This window comes from Strongylocentrotus purpuratus, unplaced genomic scaffold (assembly GCF_000002235.5).
Source record: "Strongylocentrotus purpuratus isolate Spur 01 unplaced genomic scaffold, Spur_5.0 spur5_scaffold_4, whole genome shotgun sequence".
Classification (NCBI taxonomy): domain Eukaryota; kingdom Metazoa; phylum Echinodermata; class Echinoidea; order Camarodonta; family Strongylocentrotidae; genus Strongylocentrotus; species Strongylocentrotus purpuratus.
This window is the reverse complement of record NW_022145610.1, coordinates 5,561,223-5,587,022: the sequence shown is the minus strand read 5'-3', so window position 1 is coordinate 5,587,022 and position 25,800 is coordinate 5,561,223. Positions and strand designations below refer to the sequence as shown.

Here is a 25,800-nt window from a genome sequence, read left to right as displayed (position 1 = left end):
ATTTATAACAATCAAAAGTAAAATCCCGAAATATATTTATAACAACGCCCGAATTTTAATAATAGTTTTGGGTGTCTGGATTGCCATTTTGCCCCAGCAAGACTCGTAATTTGTATTCGTGCGTATAAGCGAAAGTCCGCCTGAAACGGTCACATGTTCGTCTCCTGCTCGTCTCATGCGCATGCGCACAAGACGATGCACAGACGATGCACAAGTGCTCGCTGCTTCGTACTGCAATGATATGAAAAATATGTCCGTAAAATCGATAATATGACATTATGCGGTCGTGTCGATAAAATATGAAGCCTATTTCGAACGTTCCACATATGATTCTACGGATTATATAATGTTTTACGCAACTTTCTTCTTTTTTTATTCTTTAAAGCCGATATTTCTCCGTGATACCCACGTCCCGATGTGTAACAAAAGTCAGTCCCATACGTAGCATTTGATGCTGCAATTGACTGCAGATATGCCGAATTTATTGCGGTATAGTCTTTTGCCAAGTTTCGGTACAGTTTAAATTATAGTTACGTAGGAATATTTATAGGAATATCTATTCAATGTTTCGGTTATTTTTAGTTTTTGATATCCATATATAAATGTTAAAGATAAAATGTATAAAGGGTGTAAAAAATAGTTGTTGGATGTTAGGTAGAATATGAAACGCGACGTATGCGTATATCTCAATGACTTGTTCAAAGACTAGACTAGTTCAAACTTAGTTTGGGTGATGGTATCGGATTTAAAAAAAGTTACTTATTAATTATCTTTACTTTTCCATAATCCATGACTAGGTAGGTCAGGGGAAATCAAGATCATACCCATCTTTTGGTCAGGGTGTGTGTGTGTTGCAAAGGGGTGGGGGGGGGGGGGGTTATAATTAATCTAGAACATTTTTTTCGGGGAAAGTAATTTTTTAACAATAACAATATATTTTCTCCAAAAAAAATGTTCTATTAAATTATTTAAATGAACATTTATGTTTGATTTCTTTTTCGGTTCCTAATCCTATACCTTGCAGTAAATTATACACAAGGGTGCTGAGAGCTTATGGGGCTTCCCCCCTAGGCCTAGATCTACCCCTTTTTTTTTTTTTTGAATCTCAGAGGAAAAGTGTTAACCTTTTTTTTGGGGTGGTGTTGTTTTCAGTACTTATTATTTCTTTTACACTTGCCTGTAGGTTGTGTTTAATTACTAATTATTTTATTTTTTAATTGTGTACATTACTTACAATTGGATATATTTTTCTACTGAATTATAGTTTTGAAAAAGCAAATTGCCTGATTTGTAATTAACGGCTGGCTGTTTTTTTAAATATCATTTATAAAGCAACTAATTGATTTCATTTCTTTATTAATTATGCTAATAAGGCATAATTAAGTATCATTCTTTTTAGAGATTGTTCTTAACCTTATTGAAATACATTACATACTAGCTCAATAATAATGTGTGTGCTAAATTTCAGGTTAATTGGATGCAGCTTTTTGCTTCATTGTCATTGTTTTTCTTGGTATTAAAATGGCCTCTTTGTTAATTAAAATATGTTAATTAAAAAAAAACTATATTATATACATTTATTTAAGTATCATGAAATTGCCACATCTTGAATGTGTTTATGCTCAGTTATATTTTTCAGGTGAATTGGTTGTAACAGCCAACTTATAATCATATGCTTAGAAAAGGCAATTTTCTTGTTAATATGTAAATTAATATGCTAATTAGGCACAAGGTAATTATCTGAGATATATAAAATTGTTATGGTTAAAATGCTTGTGTGCTTATAAGTAGGTGTGCTAAATTTCAGGTGAATCAGTTGGAGCATTCTAACTTAAATGATGTTTATATATTCTAAAAAGCATTCTAATTTTAATGTTATAATTAATATGCTAATTACGCGACGGATTAATATACAAGAATCGTTAAACCGTTATAGCTTAACTAGTTGTGTGCTAATTAGTTTATGTTGTAAATTTGAAGTCTATCGGACGAGGCATTAAGATTCTAAAGCCATTAATGTCACTAAAGATATCACAATCTTGTTAAAATTTAATCAATTATGCTAATTAGGTAAAAAGTAAACATCAGAGATTATTTTTTTTAATGATTTTTAAAAGCCCATGTGACATTTATTTCAAATTCCAAGTTTCATGTTAATAGCTTAAATGGTTTTGCTCTTATGACACATTATGTATATATTTGACCTAAAACAATGGTGCCATAATTAAAACAAAGGATATAATAAGAAATACACTTAGTATGCGTCTACAAATGGTGTCATTTGCGTGTTTTTAAATGGGCATATCTCGAGAATGAATTGACAGATTTTCAAAATTCAAACAGTTTTTTAATGCTGGTCCCTAGTTCTTTCAAACTACCATGAAAAGAACACACTTAGCTTAACTCTATTTTTTCACCTGAACTGCCTAATGTAATTTGCTCAGCATTGTGAGCATCTGTAAAATAGGGCCTGAATAGAATGCTCCTCAGAGCATCTGATTCAAGCAAGCCTGAATCAGATGACTGTGGTAATGATATATCTGTAAAGGGCTTAGAGACATTGTCAATGTATTAATCGCTCTATAAATGCAGTTATGTTGCATTTGTTTTGCTACTTGAAACTGTAGCAAATCCAGACCACTTGCAATATGCAAAGAAGTTCAATTGACATGAAGGATGCTAGTTTTATGGTATTCTAGATTTATTTACAAATTACATATTTACAAATATTCCATTTCATACCAGACATAACAGGCAGGAAGTCAACAGCCTGTAATATTCAGTAGGGGTGAATTTGTAAGAATTAGGAGCAATAATTTGAGAACATTTTGGCTTCTTGGTGTACTGCCAATCATCTAATCCTGAGAGGATTAGTTAAACAAAATCACAATGCCATTTTATAACATCTTGTTTATTGGTCCCCAACCATAACCCAACCCTGAGGACCTTGCTAAACATGTAGCCTTTTTCATATTCAGACATTAATGCTGTAAGCTCATAGAAGGAGCTAAGATTAATAATGGGGCCCAGCCATGCAAAATCTGTCATTTCTAGAATTTATCTATTCTTTTTGTTTGATATGATAGGAATAGGTCTACCTAGTCTACAAGTCTCTATCCCTAACCAAGCCGATTGCTGAGGAGTACCAAATGCTAATAATAGAACTTGAATAGACATCATGAGATTTTGGGGGGTTTTGCTAGGCCGATATTCATTTAGATATCCCAGACAAGAAACAAAGTTAAATTTAAGTGCTAAGAAGTAGAGTCCTTTGAAAAGATTTATTTGACCTAGCTAGTCTCACCATAGATGTATTTCATTTCATTTTTATTTATATTTAAATTGAATATATATGGATAAAATTATTTTGCACTTTGCTTGTACAACAATTCAGTGTTGCGCAAGATGTATTTCTTTCTATTCCAACAGCTTTACTCTCTATACATTCACCTGAGATGAACTTTAGTTTTGTATTGTTTTAATTATACCATTAGTATACCGGTACACAATGCATTAAATGGGTAATTGAAAGTAGCTTTCACATTGCACCATGCAATTATGATAAGCACCTGCCTATCACTCTGTCTGCTTAGAGCCGGATACGTGCTAACTCATTTTAGTATTGTTAACGGCCAGCCGTCTAGCTCTTAAAGGATAATGTGAACAGGTCAATGAAATCAGCAATCCAGTAGCCATGTTCACACTGGGCTGTTGTAATTTTAAACTTAAAGTTTGTGAAAACCTCAAAGTTATAACCAATGATCGACTAATCATGACAGGATTTCACACGGAACAGAAACAAAGAGTATTCAAAGTTTACTACAAGCCTGGCAAGCAGTCATTTTAAATATAAGCTAGCGTAACTACAAAGTTAATTGCATCCACACGACACATAACTTTGAGTGAGGACCTCCCGCTGCTCATAGTTATCGTGCAAACCTTAAAATCACCTGTGGTTTATACATGTAACTTCAACCAGGGAGATGTCAGTTAAACTCGCATCTCCCTGCTTCAAATAAACATAAAGTTTTGTAACCATGAGTGCTCGTCAGCATGGTCCCTAACTGCCAGATAAGTTCAACGTTTCAACCACGACCTAAACTTTAAGTTAAGCGACTATCATGTGAACCTAGCTCTCTAAGATGTATAGCCCATCAATCAAATTGGCTTTTGAAGGCACCCAAGAGATAGTTAGCCATATCTCTCACAATATGATTTAATGGAGTTTCCATCACAAATAAAAATGTATTTGGTGATTTATCTCACAATTGTATAGCATTGCTTTGGCAAATAAAATGTGTATGTAGGAGTTTAATGTTTATCTCACAATTTTATAGCATTTCCATGGCAACTGAAATGTATATGTGGGAGTTTTCAAGGAATTCATGTATAAGATAAAGGTAACTTGAGATGAGGAACACATTATTAAATGCAAGATGCAAAAGCTAGTTGAAGGAGAACAAGGCATTTTTGGTGAATTAGATAAGTATGTTAGCTAATCAAATAATATGCATTTTACTTGATGAAAAATTTTTGGATTATAATTTTATCAATATGTACATGTATATTGTACAAAATATGTTCATGGTACCTACCATAGGTAATAGCACAATCAACTTACATTATCAAATATACTATATGGTTTTCTGACAGCCAGAAGGGCTTAAACTCTTCATTAAAGGTATATAAATTGAAAATTATATTCTGGCTCCAAATGATATAATATATTAGAAGAAACAAAGATACTTGGTGAGAGTGAGAAACTTTCGGAGGTATATTTTAACCTGTTGACAATAGAATTCTTATATTCCTATAGTCCTCATTCGGGACTATCCATGTCCTGTACGCAATGGGTTAAAGAATATGATATAAAGAACTCTTCTATACTTCTGTCTTTTTTTCCCTCCTTTATAATATGTGTACAATCAATGCTGCATGGTGCGGGTGAAAGAACATCACATCACAAATAGTTTTGTACAACTTCGGTGACAATCATTCCGTCATTTTTCGTGATCCCAATATCTTTTCCATTCATCATATTTAAAAGTTCATCATCAAAAAGACAGGATTTCATTGTCAAAGTTACACAGATCAGTGGTTTCAGTACTAGCTGGCAGTCATAAATCTTCCAGGGGGATTTAATAAAAGGTCTCCCAAATGGAATTAAAGAGGACCTGTAACTTACATTGTGAATTTCGTTAGTGATTCAGATTCACAATAAAATTTTGTCCAGGAAATTGCCATCATTTTCAATTCCTGAAAGTTTTGTGTTGTGAAGGTTTCAGATTATATTAAAACTGTCAGAAACAAAGCTTTTGTATAAATGGGATCTTACCATGTTGAAAACACTCTAAAAAAAGATAGCCATGATTAGTGTAATACCTACATGTACTTCTGTTTGTGCCTTGATATGAAAAATTATATGGTCCTGTAATACTCTTTGATTTTCAATCATTTTAAAGTGTGTTTTTGCTCTGGGGGTAATTGTGTTTCTTTAATACACAACTATATTTTTGCCAATTGATGCCCTTTAGTAGAGAATAAAGTGCAGGCAAACACAGTTCAATTTCATGACCCGCTCTATAGATGACACGATATCCCGCTTCCATTCATCCCAAAGTGGCAATATCAAACATGGCTAAAGAAAACAGAACACAATACAGCTTCAAGAAGATAATAGGTCTGTGAAAATACATGACGTCATCTAGTATGAATGGTACTAAGGTCCAGTCTCGATGTATGTTTCAGTTTTCTATAGTCACTTTATTGGTGGAATTTTTTCATTAGATGTTGCTATTATGGAAGCATATAGAGTCACATGTTCATCTTGGTGCAGTTTTGAGTCATAATAAGCAAAATTGGATTTTGGTCTGAGGGATTATCAAAATGATGAGACATATCAGCTATCGGCGTCTAGGTAAGCTTGCTAAAGACTTTTCTTTTGCCCTCATTTTTTAATGAGATGCATTTTCATAGCTTCCATGTGCAGGCCTACATTGATGATTAAATTATTTCATTTTAACTTTTGAATATCCAAGTAATAATATTCACATTTGTATAGTGCTTAATACTGCATTTCTAGGCAGTTTACATTGTAATTGTTATTAACCCTCTCATTGAATTCACTTGCTAATCGGCCCATGATAGTGCGCATGCTTTGGTCCATGGGGAGTATTCCAGATCTAAATAATTCCTTCAGAAAACGATGTGTAGCATCTCTTTTGTTTGGTATAAGATGTAAACTTATCAAATCCCATTATAGTTTTTTGCCACCAGGATTATTGTATTCCACATGTAGGGCTTGTTCAGATTTGACCTGCAGTATTTTACATGTAAAGGGATGGCAACTGCGTGCAACAAAGGGCCTGTACATATTCTACAATCTCTGTGTTATGAGATAGAGAAATGTAACACATATTAGACTTTACGCTATCATAGAAAGCGCTGTGATTTTTGTTATTTCTGAACAAGCCTTTACAGTGCTCACTGTTGAATCACCGGGGAACCATTTATCAGCCTTTTCACACACAGCTAAAATTCATCGTATCTAGAGATGATTAGAATCACTCAACAGTTTTAAACATGTTTATAGACAAAATTTCCCAGTGTGAACATCGTTTATACGATGTTGGGATAGATACGAAGTCGCGATCCATACGCCCCAAAAAGCAGGCTGCAGATACGAAGTTCGTATCTAGAGAGCTTGACATTTTGTGTGTGAAAGGAAATTTGTGTTTAAACGTGTTTAAACTGGATGGAGCGTGCGCTTTGATTGATATGACATGACCTTCAATGCGCAATGGCACTACTGCGCATTTTACGAGCAGTAGTTAATCACGAAACTATTAACGATTGCAACGAAATTTCTGTGCGTGAAAGGCTCGTGATTAGTTTAAACACGTTCGAAACACGTTTATACTAATCATGTCTATAGAATTTTAGCTGTGTGTGAAAAGGCTGCAAGTGAGGCACTATTTTACAACCTGCCAAGTACCCAAGTATATATCTGTACCTGGGTAGAGAGAAGTGATGTAGAGTAAATGCCTTGCTTTAATTTACATATCAAACTATTGTAACACCTTTGAAGTCGATTGTGTAGATCTGAGGAGCGTAGGTTTCCCAAAACCATATACCTGCACTTTGAGTTTCACTTTGGTGATCAAAGGGCTTATGAATTTGTTGTTACCCAGGTCATTGCATTTGATTCTGCACTTAGCATTATTACTATTATGCCAGTCAGATGTGCCAATATGCTGATTGAAATTGTAGTGAAGTTCAGCTAGCGATGTTAACACCCGAGTGTAGGGAAAAAGAAAGAGAGAGAGAGAGAGAGAAGAGAGAGAGAGAGAGAGAGAGAGAGAGAGAGAGAGAGAGAGAGAGAGAGAGAGAGAGAGAAGAGAGAGAGAGAAGAGAGAGAGAGAGAGAAGAAAGAGAGAGAGAGAAAGATGATTATGTGCAGCAAAAGTGCCTTGACTTATTGAACATTAATATGTACTTCTGAGGAAGACATTTTTTTCTTTTAAAGTAATTCAGTGATTAAAGAATTTGTTATACGCCTGGGAAAGAATTTGGATAAATGTAGAGAAAATGCATTGTTTAATAAATGACATTTGTACATCTTGTTCCTTTAAAGTTAAATTTATGCTTGAGATGAGCTTGCTTCCTCAATGATTTAGAAAGGTACCTGTCACCGCAAAATGACGTTGTGATACCAATCCAACCATTTTCAGAAGACAACTGTTCAAGTCTCAGTCAGCTGCACGATCAGCTGCAAGCTTTCATAGAAACAGCTGTTCTGTTCTAGTCATTCTGTTGAGGTGAATGGTCATTTAATACCCATCCTCTACAATTCAGTGTATAGTCGATTCAGACTAGGGAGGGAGGGAGGGAGGGGGGGGGGGGGGATACACAGGTCTAAACAAAAAGTTATACCCTGTTACCCACCAAAAGCAAACGGTTGAACCACCCGGAGGGGGGGGGGGGGGGGGTGACACTGTAGCGTCATAGTGATAACATAAATAATAGTAATCATGCTCAATGTGCACCAGCTTCACTCCCTGAGGAGTATCCCTATCATATGGTTACTGTGAGGGCATATACATGTAGAAATTACTAACACCAAGGCTTTTGTCACCTTACCAGGTTCCCCGGCTTTTCTCTACTTGGTATGGAGTGGCAAATGTAGATCAATGCCTTGTCAAAGGACATTAGTGCCTTGCCAGGGATTGAAGCCACGGCTTTTGCATTTCAAGTCAAGTGCTTTAACCACTAGACACCTGTAATCTCTTAACAAGCCCTACTCACACAGGGAAAGGTAAAGTTGTATCATGTGATACATTTGCAGCTATCAGCGTGTCCACACACAAAACAATTTATCCCGAAACTCTATAACGAAACGTCGTATAAAGAATCATAGTATAAATTTCAAAGTGTCAACACACAAGAAACGTCATATAAATAATCATCGTATAAATTCAAGGATGTCCATAAACAGAAGAAAGGAATCCTAATCCAAATCCAAATTCTATGAAATTCAAATTCAAAGAACATCCCAACACTTCAAGAATTGCTGAAGAGTATGTGCATACATGGTAAACATTAATTGATATTTAATCCCAAATAAATCAAAATCAGTCTATGGTCAGTGCCTCTTACAATGACTGTCCTAGGTTTGTATAATCTAGCTGTCTGCCAATAGTTCCTGATGCCACTACAGAGACACAGCTATCCAAGAATAGAAATTCATCATTCACACAATAAAGATGACTCAGAAGGGTCATGTATAAAGGTCTAATCTTTAGAAATGTTTTCATTCAGAGAAACAATAATAGGTGTCCCTCGCATGGTTATCATTGACACAAAGTACACATATTATTTAGTAAATCTTGTGATACAGAAGAAAAAATATGGATTGATGAGATCTCCCACTTTGTTCTTCCCTCTTGCTCCCCTTCTCTCTCCCCTTCTCTCTCCCCTCTCTCTCTTTACTATCTCTCTCTCTCTCCCTCTCTCTCCCCCTGTCTATCTACGTGTCTATCTGTCTCTCTGTCCTTCTCATTTTCTTGTCATTTTCTCTCCCTCTCCCTCTCCCTCCCCCCGCCCCCCCCCCCCCCCCCCCCCCCCCATGTCTCAAGTAGTCACTGACTGTTACATATATGCAGCAGTTTATCTAGTGAGCTTTGAAAATTTTCATAATAATCTTTCTGGAATATAATATAGGCTGTATATGCTGTTTTTGTTTTGCTTGCATAGCAGAGCAAGACATGGGCATGCCCATTTCCGATATCGTTGTTGTGGTAATAGTTGTTGTCATTGTTGTTGTCGTTGTCAACACTCATGCTGCACCTGCCATAACTTTCTTTAGCTTTGAACTAGGACTACCAAATTCATACCGCATGTGCATCGCTTGAAGGCACAGGTCAAGTTTGAATGTGGGTCAAATCTGACCTAGGTCAAAGGTTAAAAGATCAATGAATTTTCTGTGGAAAGCACTGGTAGTACAACACCTTGATTTTGCAGGTCAAGATTGAAATTGGGTCAAACCTGACTAAGATCAAAGGTCGGAAGGTCAATGAACTTTCTATAGCTTTGATGATGAGGTCAAAGGTTCAAGGCCATCCTAGTTAATGATCTAGTTTCATCAAACCTCATATGTACATGTACCTTATAAGGAACGAACAAACTCAAGGATTTTGGGGTCGTCAGTCAACAGTTATGTCAGATGAGGTATTGCACTTGAGGGATGTTGTGTCAGAGGTGCATATAATTCTTCACTGTGTGCAATTGAATTTCTACTTTTTTGTTGTTGTATGTGTGTGATATTATTAGTATTTTTGTATTTTCACCAACAATGGTTTCCTCACTTAGTTACTAGTAAAATTTGAGATAGTAATAGCCGCCTTCTTAATCAGTGTTCTCTCATGTTCTCTCAGATAAAGTCTATGCAACATTGCCCTGGCAAAACCCAAATTCATATCCTGAAGTGCTGATAGCCCGAAATGGCATAATGATAGAATTTCAAATATTCGAAAGCCGGGTTTAGTTTTAGTAAGCCTTCCAAACTTTTGAGTTTTACAGGTGACATGATTAAAAAAAAGACAACCTAGAGGCAATCTCAATAGCTTTGTGTGTCCCTATTGACCTTGACAAATATCATTAAAACATAATTTCTATAGACATTACAATATATTTTTTAAAGTCTTTGTGATTGTGCTGAGCTTTGATGAATCTAATAAGCATTTATACATTGGACAAGATCAATGTTTTACCTCAGAAGCACTCTTGTATATATATAAGCTTTGGATAAGTGTCTCTATTCATATCAACAAAGTTTGAAACATAAGCATGATTTGAGTCTCTAATCAAATGAGACCCCCAAAATAGAAGAAAAGGGTAAATCAATACATGCATGTACTTTGGGGGAAAAGATTGATTGGAGTGAAAGTTCAAGGCAATTCCAATTTTGATTTTTGAGTGGAGGCTTCATAGCCATTATTGATGTGTGTTTTGGAGGGAATCAAGCAAATTATGTTTCAAATCCTGTCCATTGCTAGCTAGGTCAATCAACTGTTCTTTCACACACAGAATCTTCTATAACAGATCCAGAGCAAGTCAACACAATCAATATCCATTTGTTAACGCTCCAGTTTGCCCTTTTTCTTCCTCAAATGAAATAAATAATGGGAGCTTTTAACTAGTTCCTGATTTATGAAATATAGATTTTTGTTTTCTGAAAAAAATATGATGCTGTTTACATGACCCTAGTCTGATGTCTTTTCTATAAATTTGTATAACCAATTTTAAACCTCATGCAGAATGAATTGGAGTTAAAACAATATAAAAATAAGTTTGTTTTTTGTTACATTGATCCTGAAGCTGAAAATAGGGCCATTGTTGGCTAACATGCGATGGGGGGATATTGCCCCACCCTCTCCACGTATATCTGCAATCATTGGGTTTAATATATGTGAAACCTTCAAATGTGGGAGGGGGGGGGGCAAAGCCCCAAGCACAAAAAAGGGGGAAAGGGGCATTGTTTTGTGGGGAATGGGGGAGGGGGGAATAAAGGTCTGTGCAAGGCTCCCTGTTACCCTTCCAATGCCAATGATGTACATGTACCGGGTAGGCTTATATTTGTTGTTATTGATGAGTTGAGTTATATAGACCATAACAAGCAGGATACACAACTCATTGATTTTCTGGAATGTGATGCTTGATGTACACAAACACTAATATATTAACTGTCAAAAGATGATTGGCTTACAATGAACTGTTGACCTAAACTAAAATTATCATTACTTTTGCAAAATGTTTTTCTTTTCCAAAAGCGTGATAGACAATAATTATTGCAGTATTACTTTTCATGAAAGATATTCATATCTTTGTATATTCAAAATTTCAAATCAAGTTCACCTTGACATTAAGTTGAGGTGAATAAAAGTATAAAGATAATCAGAGGATAAGGTTAGCAAAGTTTGAATGTTTGAAATTTATCTCTAATTCACTATCAATTGGCACCTCTATCTAATTCCTTTGTGAGTAACTTGCGGGAAATCACCAGAATATCCCATTCTTGAAACAAAATGAATGCATAATGACAATAAAAAGGTGCTATTGCTGTTAAAACAATGTATAAGATCCTGCAATTAGAAGATTCATCCAGTATAAGCACAGTACAAAGTGTGCGTTGTTCTTTCTTGTACCATGCAGCCAACACATGCACTGGATGGAAGTGTGTTACCCTCCTGAAAACTGCCAGTGATTATAGGCTTTAATGAGGGATCTGGGATATTGATTTATGGCCCCCATTCATTAAAACTAAAAATAGATTTTTATTAAGAGATCATACATGTTAACATATTTCTTTTTTGTCAATTAGGAGGTTGTACAACCTTTTAATTTTGCTCCCCCTTTTTCTCTCTCTCTCTCTCTCTGTCTCTCTGGCTCTCTGTCTCTCTGGTTTTCTCTCTCTCTCTCTCTTTCTCTCTCTCTCTCTCTCTCTCTCTCTCTCTCTCTCTCTCTCTCTCTATTCCACCTTGGGATTTCAATGAAGCATGGAAATTAATTTATCCAATTGTCTGGATGCCCGAGGCTAGGCTCACAATGTGAGAAAAGCGATTCTCTTTTCTCACCTTAAAAAATGAGAAAATGAATCACACGAATTCAATCTTCCCCACCTTACTGATGAATTTTCATATATCTTTAGCAACATCAGGTTAGAGTCATGATTTGGGTCTGGGCCCTGTTGTGATCGATAAATGTCACAATTCTATAATCAATTTGCCAACAACTAATAAATTCAGTTATTTCAAAAGCTTATAATAGTTATTGTAGCTTGTTAATATTTAAAACAGGTTTTGTGAAACAGTATCTGATTCATGTATTTAAACAAAAAAATGTTTGTGCAATTTTTTATTTCATCTATATAATATGATTGCAACCGCTAAAAGGGGAAGTCCACCCCAATATTGAGTTGATTTTGATAGAAGCAGGAAGATGAGAGGAACAAGTCAGTGAGTGCTTTTGAGCAAGTTCTGATTAAAAATTAAAAAGTTATGCATTTTTGAAGTTGCGGTCATTCAATCAAACACGAATTGGGTCTGAGGTTAGAGGTCATGAAATTGTATAGTTTGGCTAGACATTGATCTACATTTGCCACACTCAACCCAGGTGTTGTAAATGGGTACCTGGCAGGAATTAATTCCTTGAAATGCTAGAGCGCTGTAATGACCGCCTTGCTAAAGTCAGGGTAATAATCGGGGCAGCACTAGGAGCGTCACAATGTGACGGACATGTGCACTGTTTAAGACGCCACCATTATTATTATTATTATATATTCTAGCCTTATATCAACTTTTCAATTTAGTCAGAAGCATTTTAGAGATGTAGTCTGCATATGTGCCTGAATACATGAGGCATACATGTATACACTGTAAGGGTCTCAAGCCATTATATTTTATTCCTAATGCATCAAGTTATTAAGCCACATAAACACTGTGTAGATGTAATAAGTTCATGTTCATTTTATTCAATACTTTCATTAAAACTATACAAAGGAAAACAAACATATAAAAGTTGAAATATAATACATGTATCAATATATAACATGAGAATAACACAAGTGGAGAAGACATGAGGAACAAGGGGAAAACATTCTAAACATGTACATTAATGAAAGTATTTGGAGACTAGACAGGAAGGCCGGGCCTTATGTAAAAGTCTGTCTCCAGTAATTGTATAAAAAACTAAGTACATTATTTAAATGTTTTATTTGTTATAAAAGGAAGAAAAAAGGAAATAATTTGCATTCACACATACACTCTCTCCCATACACACCAACACACACTTTTCAGTCTGATAAACAATAAGCTAGGATGTAATCATAAGCCTGAAGATGGGGACCCTCTCTTTTTAAAAGGGCTTGGTGTTAATTATCAATCAAGAGTAGTAGAGTCATTCACACTCAGAGTTGGTGAGAATTAAAAATCAATTTTAAACCGACAGCAGACTTTGTAATTATGAATACTTGTGTCAAATTTAAATCATGATTCAAATGGCAATGATAGCATTTTTCAATATTTTTCAAATCAATATTTTTTCACTTGCCATAACTTGAGGTGAGGACCCTCCACTCTTTGTAGTTATTACGCTAACCTTAAAGATGAAGTTGAGTTCTGGTCATGCGATTGCATTGTGAAAGAAACGGTGTGGAATCGACCAGAAAAGGTTGATCATCTAGCATAAAAGAATTTGTGTGTATTGCAAGGTTCTGGAATCATCAAAATGATAAGAAATTGGCCAAGTCTTGGTAAAGTTACAAACACTGTACACAGAAAGATGTATATGGGACTACACGAACACGTGGCGTAAAAAACCTACCCCCCGAGTTTTACGATGTACATGACATATTTAGAATATGAAGGCATTTGAAGAGCCATGCTTTTCAGGGAACATGTCTTATCTGATGTTCTTCCACACTTGCATAATAAGAATGAAAACGCTCACAAATTATTTTTCACCTCTTCCCAGAACTCAACCTTCTCTTTAAGATCATTGAGATCTGCCGTAGATTGTAAATTTGAGTTAACTTCAAGATTTGTAACCATGAGTGCATCCCTATAACTTCAAAGTTTAAAACTACAAAGTTAACAGATTGTTGTGTGAGCCAGTGGCGGATCCAGGGGGAAGGCCCAGACCCCCTGGGAAAAAACATGTAAAAAAACATTAATTTTACCTTTTTTTGGAGATGCCCCCCCCCCCCAATTTTTTTTTTTACCCGGTAGTGCTCACTACCCCCCCCCCCCCAACTGAACGAATTATCAGCCGGCTGTTTCGCCGCTAAATATTTTCTCACGAATTGGGCCTCCGCCCCTGGTGTGAGCCTCACAGTATGATGTCCTTTGCAGGTGGGAGGATATATTTCCTATCAATTAGCAGCATTTGTAATGGGTACTTTACTAATTACTACCGTGTCTCAGTATAGCGCATGATTATGAATGCATGCTAACAAGGATGCCTTATGCAAGGGTCACTCTGTGGCCTGGACCCACCCTCCTCAGGTCATCACCTTTCTTCACCTGAGCCAATTATTTGTAACCTCAGGGTTTCACCATCACTTCATGTGCTTTACAAAAAACAAAGGCAAAGCATCACTCTTATCAGCAAATGTGTTAGTCCAGGCTTCACCCTTTGAATTATTTGCATAGGTGATGCTTCACTTTTGTCAGTTTTACATAGGTGAGGCTTCACTTGTGTCAGTTTTCCATAGGTGAGGCTTCACTTTTGTAAGTTTTCGGCCGGTCTGAAGCTTCACCACTGTTTCACCATACTTCGACTCGAGCGCACGGCACTGCTGTGGCGTAATACCTTTGTGGAATACGTCAACATTGAAATCTCGCGAAAATATAGGCTAAGTTTTATGCACAGATTTCGTTAATAATCAATCGTAAAACAGGGTCGGAGTAGTACCGTCTCAAAATGATCGGAAAACTCTGAACTTTCTATTTTTTTTCAACTCACCTCGCAAAAACTTGGGGCCAAAACTTGGCACGATCTGCGCTGCGCATGCTGGGTACAATACCGACAGCTCGTAGGCTACTAGTCTCGTTTCCAGACTTGAGGCTGGCCTTTCAGGCACGTATACTGCGAATACTCACGCAACTAGTTATGTGTAGGAGACTAGTAGACTACTCGAAAACGATCTCGTGAAATCTCGAAATCAGTTTCGCTGGAGAAAAGTTTGACGACCTCAGGACGATCACTCTGCGAGTGCGTGAGTGACCGGAATAAAAATTAAATAGTTGTTTTGAAACGCACGATTTCGACATGATTTCGACATATTTTCGACGCGACCGGTAGTGGCTTCGATGTCACATCACCTGAACAAACAAGGCGACCGATTGGATTCGATGTCACATCACCAGAAAAAACAAATTACTCGTCAAAGCTTCACACATTTCATCAATTTGTATAGTAAAGCTTCACCCAATGAAGAAAAACGAACGTTATAGGACTTCACTACAACAACAAATAGGTCAGGGTCAGGCTTAGGCGTCGAGTCGATGTCGATATTTGGCGACCTCTGAGGAGGGTGGGTCCAGGCCACAGAGTGACCCTTGCATTAATTGATAGACAAATTGAAAAGAAAGCTGCACCTCTGTGATACAGTAGAGAACAGGGAATAATAATACACTGATTCTAAAGCAAAGATACAACAAGACTTTAAAAATATTATCACCTACAAAGAGCCAGAAAGGCATTAAAGGGATCCGGTAACTTTGTCTTAGATCCTTTAGAAATAATCCTTGATTTAGCTCAAGCTGCAATGATAATTATAAACCTTTAGGTCAGTCAGGAACTACATGACTTTTACAAATTGTGAAAACCGTTCGCCAAAAGGTTTTCATAACACTACAGTCTATTGGGGATAATGAGTATGGTAAAACCGGTCACTCAAAGATTTTTACTTTTTTGAGGCACTTCTTGATCATTTTGAAGCACAATTTTTTAAGGGCTTCAATATTACACCATATCACAGACACTGGTAACATGTAGGACTGTGTATCTCAGATTTAACATTGTTAAACGATCCCTTTAAAGTGTGTATTTAAAAAAAAAAAATTACCCTGTTGACTCCTGAATTCTCTCCTTCCCATATGCTTAATACAAGGAGCACCGGTACCAGGAATCAAAGGGTTAACTGATTGAGGAGGTGTAATGGCCCAGTGGTAGAGCAGGATGTTTTTTGTATACATTATGTAGATTTCAATATGGAATAAATAATTTGTATGCATGCAGCTATATACAGTCAATATTTCCAGAGGAGACTTTTATTTTGTCTTCTGATCAAATTCTAATAAGACATTGATTTTGCTTGCTTGTCTGCATCTTGCCATTGCTTCATTGCAAGACTGTACTCTGAGAAGATTGACAATAAATGGAAATGTCACAATCGGTTTAGTTTTCACACATCTAGGGCTTTTACTATTGTTCCCCACCCATCCTATTTCACGTCTGAGGACTGAGATTTGCTAAGTTTCACAGGGAAGAGATTTATTCTTTTAGAAAAGCTATAGACGGTTATTTTTTCTACTCTAATTCAATCCCAATAATTGTTATCGTTATCATTATAGTTGAGATATATTGCTTGATGTGAAATGATTTGTTTTACTATTTTAGATCCCCAATCATGGAGGGTCTTTAAATTGTCTAGTGATATTAAGAGCATTATGGTGATTAGACATTATTTGATCTGAAATTAGTTGCTTAGTGGAAATGTATATTATTATCATGCTTGCTGCAAAATGATCATCTTCTCTTTCTTTCTTTTTTTTTTTTTTTTTTTTTTTTTTTTGGGGGGGGGGGTCATTTTCTCTGACCCTTCTTTCTTTTTCTTTTCATTTCTGTCTGTCTGTATGTCTCTCCCTTTTTCTCTTTCTCTCTCTATGTCTGTGTGTTTCTCTCTCTTTCTCTTTCTCTCTTTCTCTCCCACATTGTACCTCCTTTTTCTCTTTCGTCCCATGCACTCTCTTTCGCTCTTTGTTAATTGTATCCAACTTCTCATATCTCTTGAATTACAGTCTTTGTACATTCATATCAGTGTGTATCCTTCTCTACCCCTCTCTGTCTCTCTTTCCATCCATCTCTCTCTCTCTCCCCTTTTCTCTATCTCTCTGTTTCTTCCTCTGTTCTTCTCTCTTTCTGTCTTTCTCTCTCTGTTTTTCCCTCGCTTCCTCCTTCTCTCCCTTCCTCCTTCTCTCCCTTCCTCCTTCTCTCCTTCCTTCTCTCCCTCCCTCCTTCTCCATCTCTATTTGACATAATAAATCTCCCCCAGTATCTATGTATGATTTTCATATACACATAATGTATATTTTCTGATTACATTAATGAATGCCATGCTAGCGACATACCATCACATTCAATTGATTTATGTGGCATTGTAATGACATGTGCTGATTGCTTATTTCAGCTTTTGACATTTAGCTCTTTACATATAAATTGATTTTAGTGAGACAATCATCTGTCAGAGTCCCATGCATGAATTTTTTGATATTTGCTCATTGTTCAAGGGATTTTTTTTCAGAAAGATTGAATAATCTGCTGTTGTTCGAAATCAGTTTTCTTTTAGGACCTTTCTCTCCTCTAGTATCTCTTGCTCTCTCATTTTCTTTCCCTCTCTCTACCCCATCTTTCTCCCATGTCTTTCTCTTTCATCTCTATCTACCCCCTCTCTCCTCCCCCATTTCTTCCCCCTCCCCCCTCTTCTCTCTTCAATCTCTTTCTCTCCTCACTCTCTCTCTCTCTCTCTCTTTCTTTCTCCTTCTTGAATATCTTTTTTCTCAATCTACTGCCCCTGTTTTTCTCTGTTTCATTCAATTTGAAAAAAAAAAATCATAAATGCTTTCTTTGTATTAAATGATCCCCATGGCATTGTGAATGTGGTAGTTTTCTCCCCACATGAAAAATTATAGAAAAAAATTGTATGATATAATTGTGTTGTAAAAACCATCTGTTGTAAAAGTCAAGCTCGAGTGCACGCTTAAAAGCCTGCCCAACATTCGTTCATTCATTGATTAGAAGGTTGCACAGGCTCGACAAACATATAGCTCTCTCTCTCTCTCTGCTTTTTGCTGTTTTGGTTGTTGTCCATGCTTGAATCTAACGAACCTTTTAACCGGGGACACGACCCCTGGCTTCTCATGCTGGCGAGGCTTATTCAGCAAACAGTGACAATATTGCTCTACCAGACGTGCAGAGAAGATGTGCTAGTTTAGCCCTTGTCACTGTCGTCTTTGCTCGTCCATGGACCGGCACTAGAAGAGGGAGAGCTCCTGTGAAATTGATCTCTGTCTGTGCGGTTGTCATGAGCTCCCTAAGTGACCTAAAGTGCTTCTGCGAAAACTGTAACAGCCCCTAGATCTAGACTATTATATTGAGCGATAAACCAGATTTTTTAGTGCACTTTTAGGCTTTTTGAAAATCGTTTTCTCATCCGCCCCACCATATTTTTTGTGAGCTCATTGGACTAAAGGGGAGTTTCCTATGAAAGCAGTCTTGGCTTTGAATGAATAGTACTTTATTTGGAAGGAGATTATCAAGTTTTGTGTGCATTTATTTATAAAAGGATTAATTTGAAGACCTATTGGAATAATGTACACATACTTTAGAGGTAAGTTCATCGTAGAATAATTTGATTTCTTTATGTTCAGATTTCTTCATAGTTATAATGTAAATTATATAGATGTCCAATGCTCAAATGCTAGTTTATTTTATGAATATGTTACATTTGTGCAAGTTTTATTTATACAACAACATTTATGATTGATCAAATGTTGAATTGGACATTCACTTTTTTAAAATAAAGTTTCTTATAGGGCGCTTTACCAGTTACAGTGTAACCGATCAAAGCGCTTATACTATATTAGTACCTTGGTCACTAAGTTCTGTTAGAATCCTTCAGGCACCTCTATCATTGATGACAACATCAATGTAACAAGAACGGTGTAGCACTTGGCTCTCTATAAGTCAGTTGGCTAAATCAACCTAAATCAAACTGAGTACCGGTACACAATTGTGATTATAATTAGCCACTAGTATTAGATAATAATGGTTATGTCTGATCCACGTAAATCCATGTAAATTCTGTTATAGTGTATAGTTTATGAAAATCCCTGTAAACTAGCCATGAACGAAACCGAACGGACCTGATGCATTTCGGTATAAATATGGGAAAAATGACAATTAATATGATTAAGAGTTTAATTGTTTCATCGATGAAAACAGATTGCTATTATGCCTGTTAGATACCCTTTTCAAGTTCATAATTCATTCTCTATGTACCAGTATATTAATTTAAAATTTGAAGAAAAAGCCAGTTGAAGAGGTAATCCAACATAAGAAACAATGATATAGGGTCAGAGTTCGGTTGGGTTTAAAGGCCCACTGCACTACTGGTAGCTACTTGCGCCCTCTATATAACAAACAATGCCTAATCGGTGACCATTGGTCCCCCATGATCCTCTTTTTTTATGTTAAGTGAAAGCTGAGTTGATGAGATAACCACCTGTCCAGTGACCTTGTAGAGCGGTTTAATCCCTCCTGTAAACTACGGCAGATAAGCTTTAAGCTAAGGGTTACGATTAGTTTTATTGTCTTTAGGAAATGGAATTTAGATAGTACAATATTTACCACAGATTAATTTTCACCTTAACTTTTGTATAGATTTAATAGGGAGACACTTGGTTATGTTAAACATGGTTACATTACTGAATTGTCATCATGTAATGTACTTTTAATCCTTTATTATAGCCTGAAGATATAGGCCCGTATTCTGAAGTCTTGTCTAACTTAGCCACGACTAAAGTTAAACAACTGTTTAGTTAGACAAGACTTAAACAGGACTTAGACGCGAGGTCGTGTCTAAGTCCTGTTTAACTAAATTTCGTATTCTGAAGTCGTGTCTAAGTCTCGTCTAACTAAACAACTGTTTAAGTCCTGTCTAAGTGGTGTTTAACTAAACAACTGTTTAAGTTCTGCGCAAGTCTTGTTTAACTTTCAGTCACGACTTCTGCGCATGCCCAGTAGGCGTTAATTCCGACGATAGACCAAATGCGCATGCGTGCGCGCACCGGATAAATAAATTAACGCGCACAGCTAGCTGTGCGCGTGCCTAGCTGTGCGCGTGCTGGTACCATGGTGATGTGATCGTGACGTAATGACTAGACTGCATGCATGTATTGCACTGTGACGTGACGTACGTGTACTATACGTACACTGTACACAAACGCACTAATAATATCACTTATCAGTACCTCTGTGCTCGGAAGAACCAGCAAAGAAACTTCTCCAACAGAATGGTAAGTTTATTATAGATTATGGAATTTCCAAGATGTCACCATTAGATAAGAATAGTTAATATTATCGAGAAAAAAAATCAGGCTACACGAGAAAAAATCCTGCAAAATGTATTTGAAATTTTATAGGATGCACGTACCATCGTTCTCCCTGCAAGTTCGGGGTCAGCAAGTAGAGTGTACCGTAGACGTTGAAAAGCAGCAGAATCGCGCCCTTAAACAGGACTTAAACAACCCCTCGCAGTTGTCTAAAGTTAAACAGGACTTAGACAGGACTTCGTGTTTAACTTTATTTAAACACGACTTCAGAATACGAAAAAAGTTAGACACGACTTCGAGTCTAAAGTTAGACGGGACTTAGACAGGACTTAGACAACTGTTTAGTTAAACAGGAGTTAGACACGACTTCAGAATACGGGCCATAGTGGGTAGCAGTGAAGATAGCACGGGAGGCGTGTGCGTGGTGCTAGTCCATACAGCCACACCATTAATGTACAATCATGTCATCCCTTAGTTTTCATTATTAGTATAAATTTTGATTGATGGGTGTTCTAACAGAGAGCTTCATTTAATGAGGTCAGTGTTTCTTCAGGCTAAATACCCAATTCACATGAAATCATTAACCTGTCAGGGACTAAACCTGAGATAGATGAGGATTAAATCTACTAGAAATGCATGCAGGCCCATAAAACCTATCATTTCTGGGTATTGGAGGTTTGAGTGACCCCCCCCCCCCCCCATATACAAAGATATATAAGTTTTAATCTAGTTTTTTTTTCTCCTTTTTTGTGTGAAATGGGATACTGAAAGGACTATTTTAGTTGCTTATAATTATGGACAATTTTGGAATGGCAGAACCCCTTCCTAAAGAGCAAGTGTGGGCTCTGCATAATTTGTGGAGGGTCAAAATGTAGGGTGTGTGGAAGTACATGACTTACTTGAAACTGTTTAACCTATCGACTACTGAATCCTCCTAATTTCATAGACTTAATGCAGGAACCAAACAGTTCACTTAAAGGTAATACAAAGTTTTGGGAAATTGTGAAAATTGGCTGGATAGTGATTCTTCACTATTTTGATATAACTGGATGCCCCTGTGGATGTATAATAAGCACTAGAAAATTTAGCCCCTAAAACACTTTTGCTTTCGAGAAAAATGGAATATAAAAATTTACCGTGCTCCCGGTAAATTTTGATTAATTTCAAATGGTGCCTACGGCCATACAATGGTAGCTGCGACAATGGAATTTTAGAATGTGTAGTTGTGATACATAATTTCCGAAAGGGAATGGCCATTGGTCTATTTTAGTCAAGATACGTTGTTTTACAGCTTAATTAATATCTTGACCTTAAGAGGGAGCTATACAACATAAAGAGTTTATTATTTACAATTTCACAACTTTCGACTCGATTTCAACCGCGACAAAGATCACTGAATATTGTAGAATCGCATATGCTTCCAATATGTTAATTTAAACCAAATTCATGACCCCATACCAAAACTTTGTATTACCTTTAATCAGGCAATGAGCTAATTGATTAAAAATCAGCATATTGTGTAATAAGAGCCAAAAGGGCATTGACTATGTCTGAGTTAATGCCCTTCTGGCTCTGCTGATGTTATATGCTGAGAGCTAGGAGGCTAAGGAACTATAACCTTTTTTAGGTAATGTTTTTTTTAGACAAAAATTTGTGCCAAGTTAGGCTAAACGGGCAATGACCTATAATTAATTTTTACATAATACCCTTCTGACTCTTGGCAGGCTACACCAAGTTTTATGTTATGTAATAGTTTGTATCAAAGTCCCTGTGATTTTTAAGCAGAAGTTGCCACTTACTTCTTCTTCCTTTTCTTCTCCTTTATTTTTCTTCTTTCTTTTTCTTCTTCTTCCTTTTCCCCCTTCTATTTCTTCTTTTTCTTCTCCTTCCTTTTCCCCCTTCTATTTCTTCTTTTTCTTCTCCTCTTTCTTCTTTTTCTTCTCCTCTTTCTTCTTTTTCTTCCTTTTCTTCTTCTTTTTTTTTCCTTTTCTTCTTCTTTCATGTCATTTTTCTCCTCTTCATTCTCTTCTTTTTTCTCTCTTATTTTTCATCTTCTGTGTTCCCCTATTCTACTTCTTCTTTGTGTTCTTCTTCTTCTAAGGTCTAAGAATATAATGCCAATATGTAAATGTTTTGAACCACTGTGTTGTGGTGTTGTTTGATTTTTCTGGTATTTTGTTGTGTAGACAAATTGGGAAGTTTACTCAACATCTAATGAAGCTAGCAGCTGCCTTGTACTGTGTGTTTAGAAGTCAATGTACTGTTTGAAGAAAACATTGATTGAGAAAGTGAACTTGAGCATAATCTTATGAGTGATTTTAATGCTGAAAATGATTTGATGAGAACAAGAAGAGCATTACATCTGTGTAAAACTATATGAGTCAGTGTACTTCAGGTTGTCAGTTGACAATATTGAAGACAAAATTGTATCTATTATCATTTGTAATCAGAAGGGAGTTTACTCATACACAGTAACACTGGATCTGAACAGACAAATATTGGTGCTCTTTAGTGCAGTAAATAGTACTTGTTAGAAAGACTTCATGACCGCAAAGATTGTATTTTCCTTTTCCTTGCACAATGCTTCACATTGAAATCTGTACTAAAACCTGTACTATGGACCACCTGTCTATAAAGATCATGTACCGGTATCTGGTCTTCTTTAAGTACCCCCTGTCCACACACAACATTTTCCGTGACTAATCATGATTAGCTATACCGTTTCGCGATAGTGATACCGTTTCGCGATAGTTTTACGACCAAAATTGTAGGTGTGGACGCTCACTAACGATACGTCGTATAACGAAACGCAGGTTTGGGCATCGTTTCGAACTGAAACTCGATAAAGAATCACGCCTAATCACGGAAAATGTTGTGTGTGGACAGGGGGAGTGTAACTAGTGTAACTCACTGGGCGGGGCTTAACGTGACCTCGAGCGAAATGAGACCAGACCTCTTATCACTATCGCGAAACTCTATAAAGAATCACGGAAAATGTTGTGTGTGGACAGGGGGCATTTTATACGATGATTCTTTAGTGACGACGTTTCCTGTGTGTGTGGACATCCTGGAATTTATACGATGATTCTTTATACGACGTATCGTTATAGAGTTTCGGGATAAATTGTTTTGTGTGTGGACACGCTGGTAGTCTTCATGCACTGGTTTGACTGTAGATGTGTAATTTTTATCAAATTTTGAAATTTGTTGAAAAAAGAGGGGGAGGAGGAAACTGCCAGAGAAAATGATTTGAAAGAGGATGGAATATGGAGAAGGGAGATGATGATGATCTTTCATAAGAGATAAACTGGAGATGGAATGGTTGACTCTGTGACAGAACTGGATCTTGAAATTGGAGAAGATAGTTAAGAAATGGATTACGAGGGTGGAATAATTATTGTAAGGGCACTGAGTAATTATTAATTTAATCTTGAGGGAATATGATGAACTAAATTACATCATAAATAATACTTTCAGGTTTCATAAACAAATATGACAATGATTTTTGCTCTCTGGAGTAATTTCTGCAGAAGAGAAGTGTGCTTTCCAGATATTTAATCTTTTATTTACCCTATACCGACCTCTTGTAAAGCTTTTTAGTGCTCTTCCATTTCAATTTGGGTATTAAAAAAAGAAAGATTCCCTATGTATATTTTCTGATGTGATGAATGTTTGGGAGCTTTAAATCAAACAGTTCATGCAGATCTATTTCCAAAACTCTTGATAACACATTGACTTATTATACTTGTATGGTTGGTTGGTTGGTAGGTTGGTTGGTTGGTTGGTTGGGTTTACGTGACTGCTGAGAAAGCATGTGTATGCTTGTAAGTAAGCAAGTCGTTGCTGGTTCCAGGGAGTTGTATAATTGGTATTCATGATTGGAGAAAGAATTGTGTTGCTCATTCCCATCAGCATGTAAATGATAGAATATACTTGTAGGTGAATCAAACCCTCCCCCCCCCCTCCCCCTCCTCCCCTTCCTCCCCTCTTCCCCTTCCTCCCTCTTCCCCTCCTCCCCCTCCTACTCCTCCCCCTCCTACTCCCTCCTTCCCCCTCCTACTCCCTCCTTCCCCCTCCTACTCCCTCCTTCCCCCTCCTACTCCTCCCTCTTGCAGATCTGGAATTATACATAACTTGTTGCATGATAACTCTATATGTGTATTAATAACTCTATATGTGTATACAAGAAGAAATTACTGTGTTCTGGTGTGATGGTCTTCTATGGAAATAGAGATTAGGGAATCACTTCATACATGAACTTGAATCAGAGCTGAATATCACTGTCTGATCGAGTCTGAACATTGCATAAATGTAGCGTGAGAATTTACACAACCACGCTCTTCATACCAAATACAACATGTCTTTGTATTGGTATGTGTACATTGCTTTTACTATGCGAACATAATACATGCACATTTGCTTTCTTCATACCCCCCCCCCCTGCTCTTGTTTGATGTATAGGGCCCTTCAATACACATCTCAATACCTCTTAGTACAGTGGAATGAATAGATGAAAAGAGGAAATATCTCTGGGGGTGCATGTATGGGGGCTTGCTAAAGTGAATTGAAATGATGTTACCATAAGGTGGTTGCTGTATGTAGCTTATGATCAGGGGGTGAATAAATTGAATGGATGTTTAATACTATTCAGAAGTTGTTGAATAGCTTATTATCAACCGTACATTTGTGAATGATGAATCACCTTGATAGTCATGCATTAAATTCAAGGACTTCATTTTGAAGCTTTAAAGGAGCAAATCAACCCCAAAATTATTTGTATATTATTAGCTAAAAGACATTAATTTGCTTCAGTGACAATATAGCTCCGCAGACAATTTCCTCCATTAACCAAATTCCTAACTTGATTCCTGGACCCAACTGCATACCAAACCCCTGGGGTTTGTGTGTTAGCATGGCAAACACCCCAAAATTGTGAAAAATAGGCCTTACTTCGAGAAATATCCCCCCAAATGACCCTTAAAAATGAGTATGGTTTTGGAGGTTTGAGTAGCACACCCCCGTCCAAACCAAATCTGAGTAATTTTATGAAATAATAAAGCGTGGAGCAGTGGTTGGCAGAGCAAATGAGGGATATCACTGTAAAGTTTGAACCTGATATTAATACCCCGGTGGGGTCACTCCCCTGCAAAGAGTGACACGTATGACCGTTACCCCCTTTTGCGGTCAATTTCAAGGACATTTTGTGAAATTTAACCCCCTTTTTTACGTCAAAACAAGGATAAAATCCTTCTTGGGAATACCCCTATTTATAAGATTGTAAGGACACTTTCGCAAATTTACCCCTATTTTACCATATTTAAAGGACAAGACCCCGGGACAAGACTCGGCTCCGAGAATTTTTCTTCCCGGTTTTCTCTTTTCCCTTCCCGGTTTTCTCTTTTCCCTTTTC

At 36.8% G+C, this 25,800-nt stretch overlaps 1 long non-coding RNA gene across 1 annotated transcript; it reads left to right on the top strand.

Moving 5' to 3' along the window:
• Positions 1 to 1,142: 1,142 nt before the first annotated feature.
• Positions 1,143 to 15,908, top strand: LOC115929253. Its single transcript, XR_004066402.1, has 3 exons — positions 1,143 to 2,431; positions 11,425 to 11,429; positions 15,898 to 15,908. It is a non-coding gene; the product is annotated as an uncharacterized LOC115929253 (long non-coding RNA).
• The last annotated feature ends 9,892 nt before the right edge of the window (positions 15,909 to 25,800 follow it).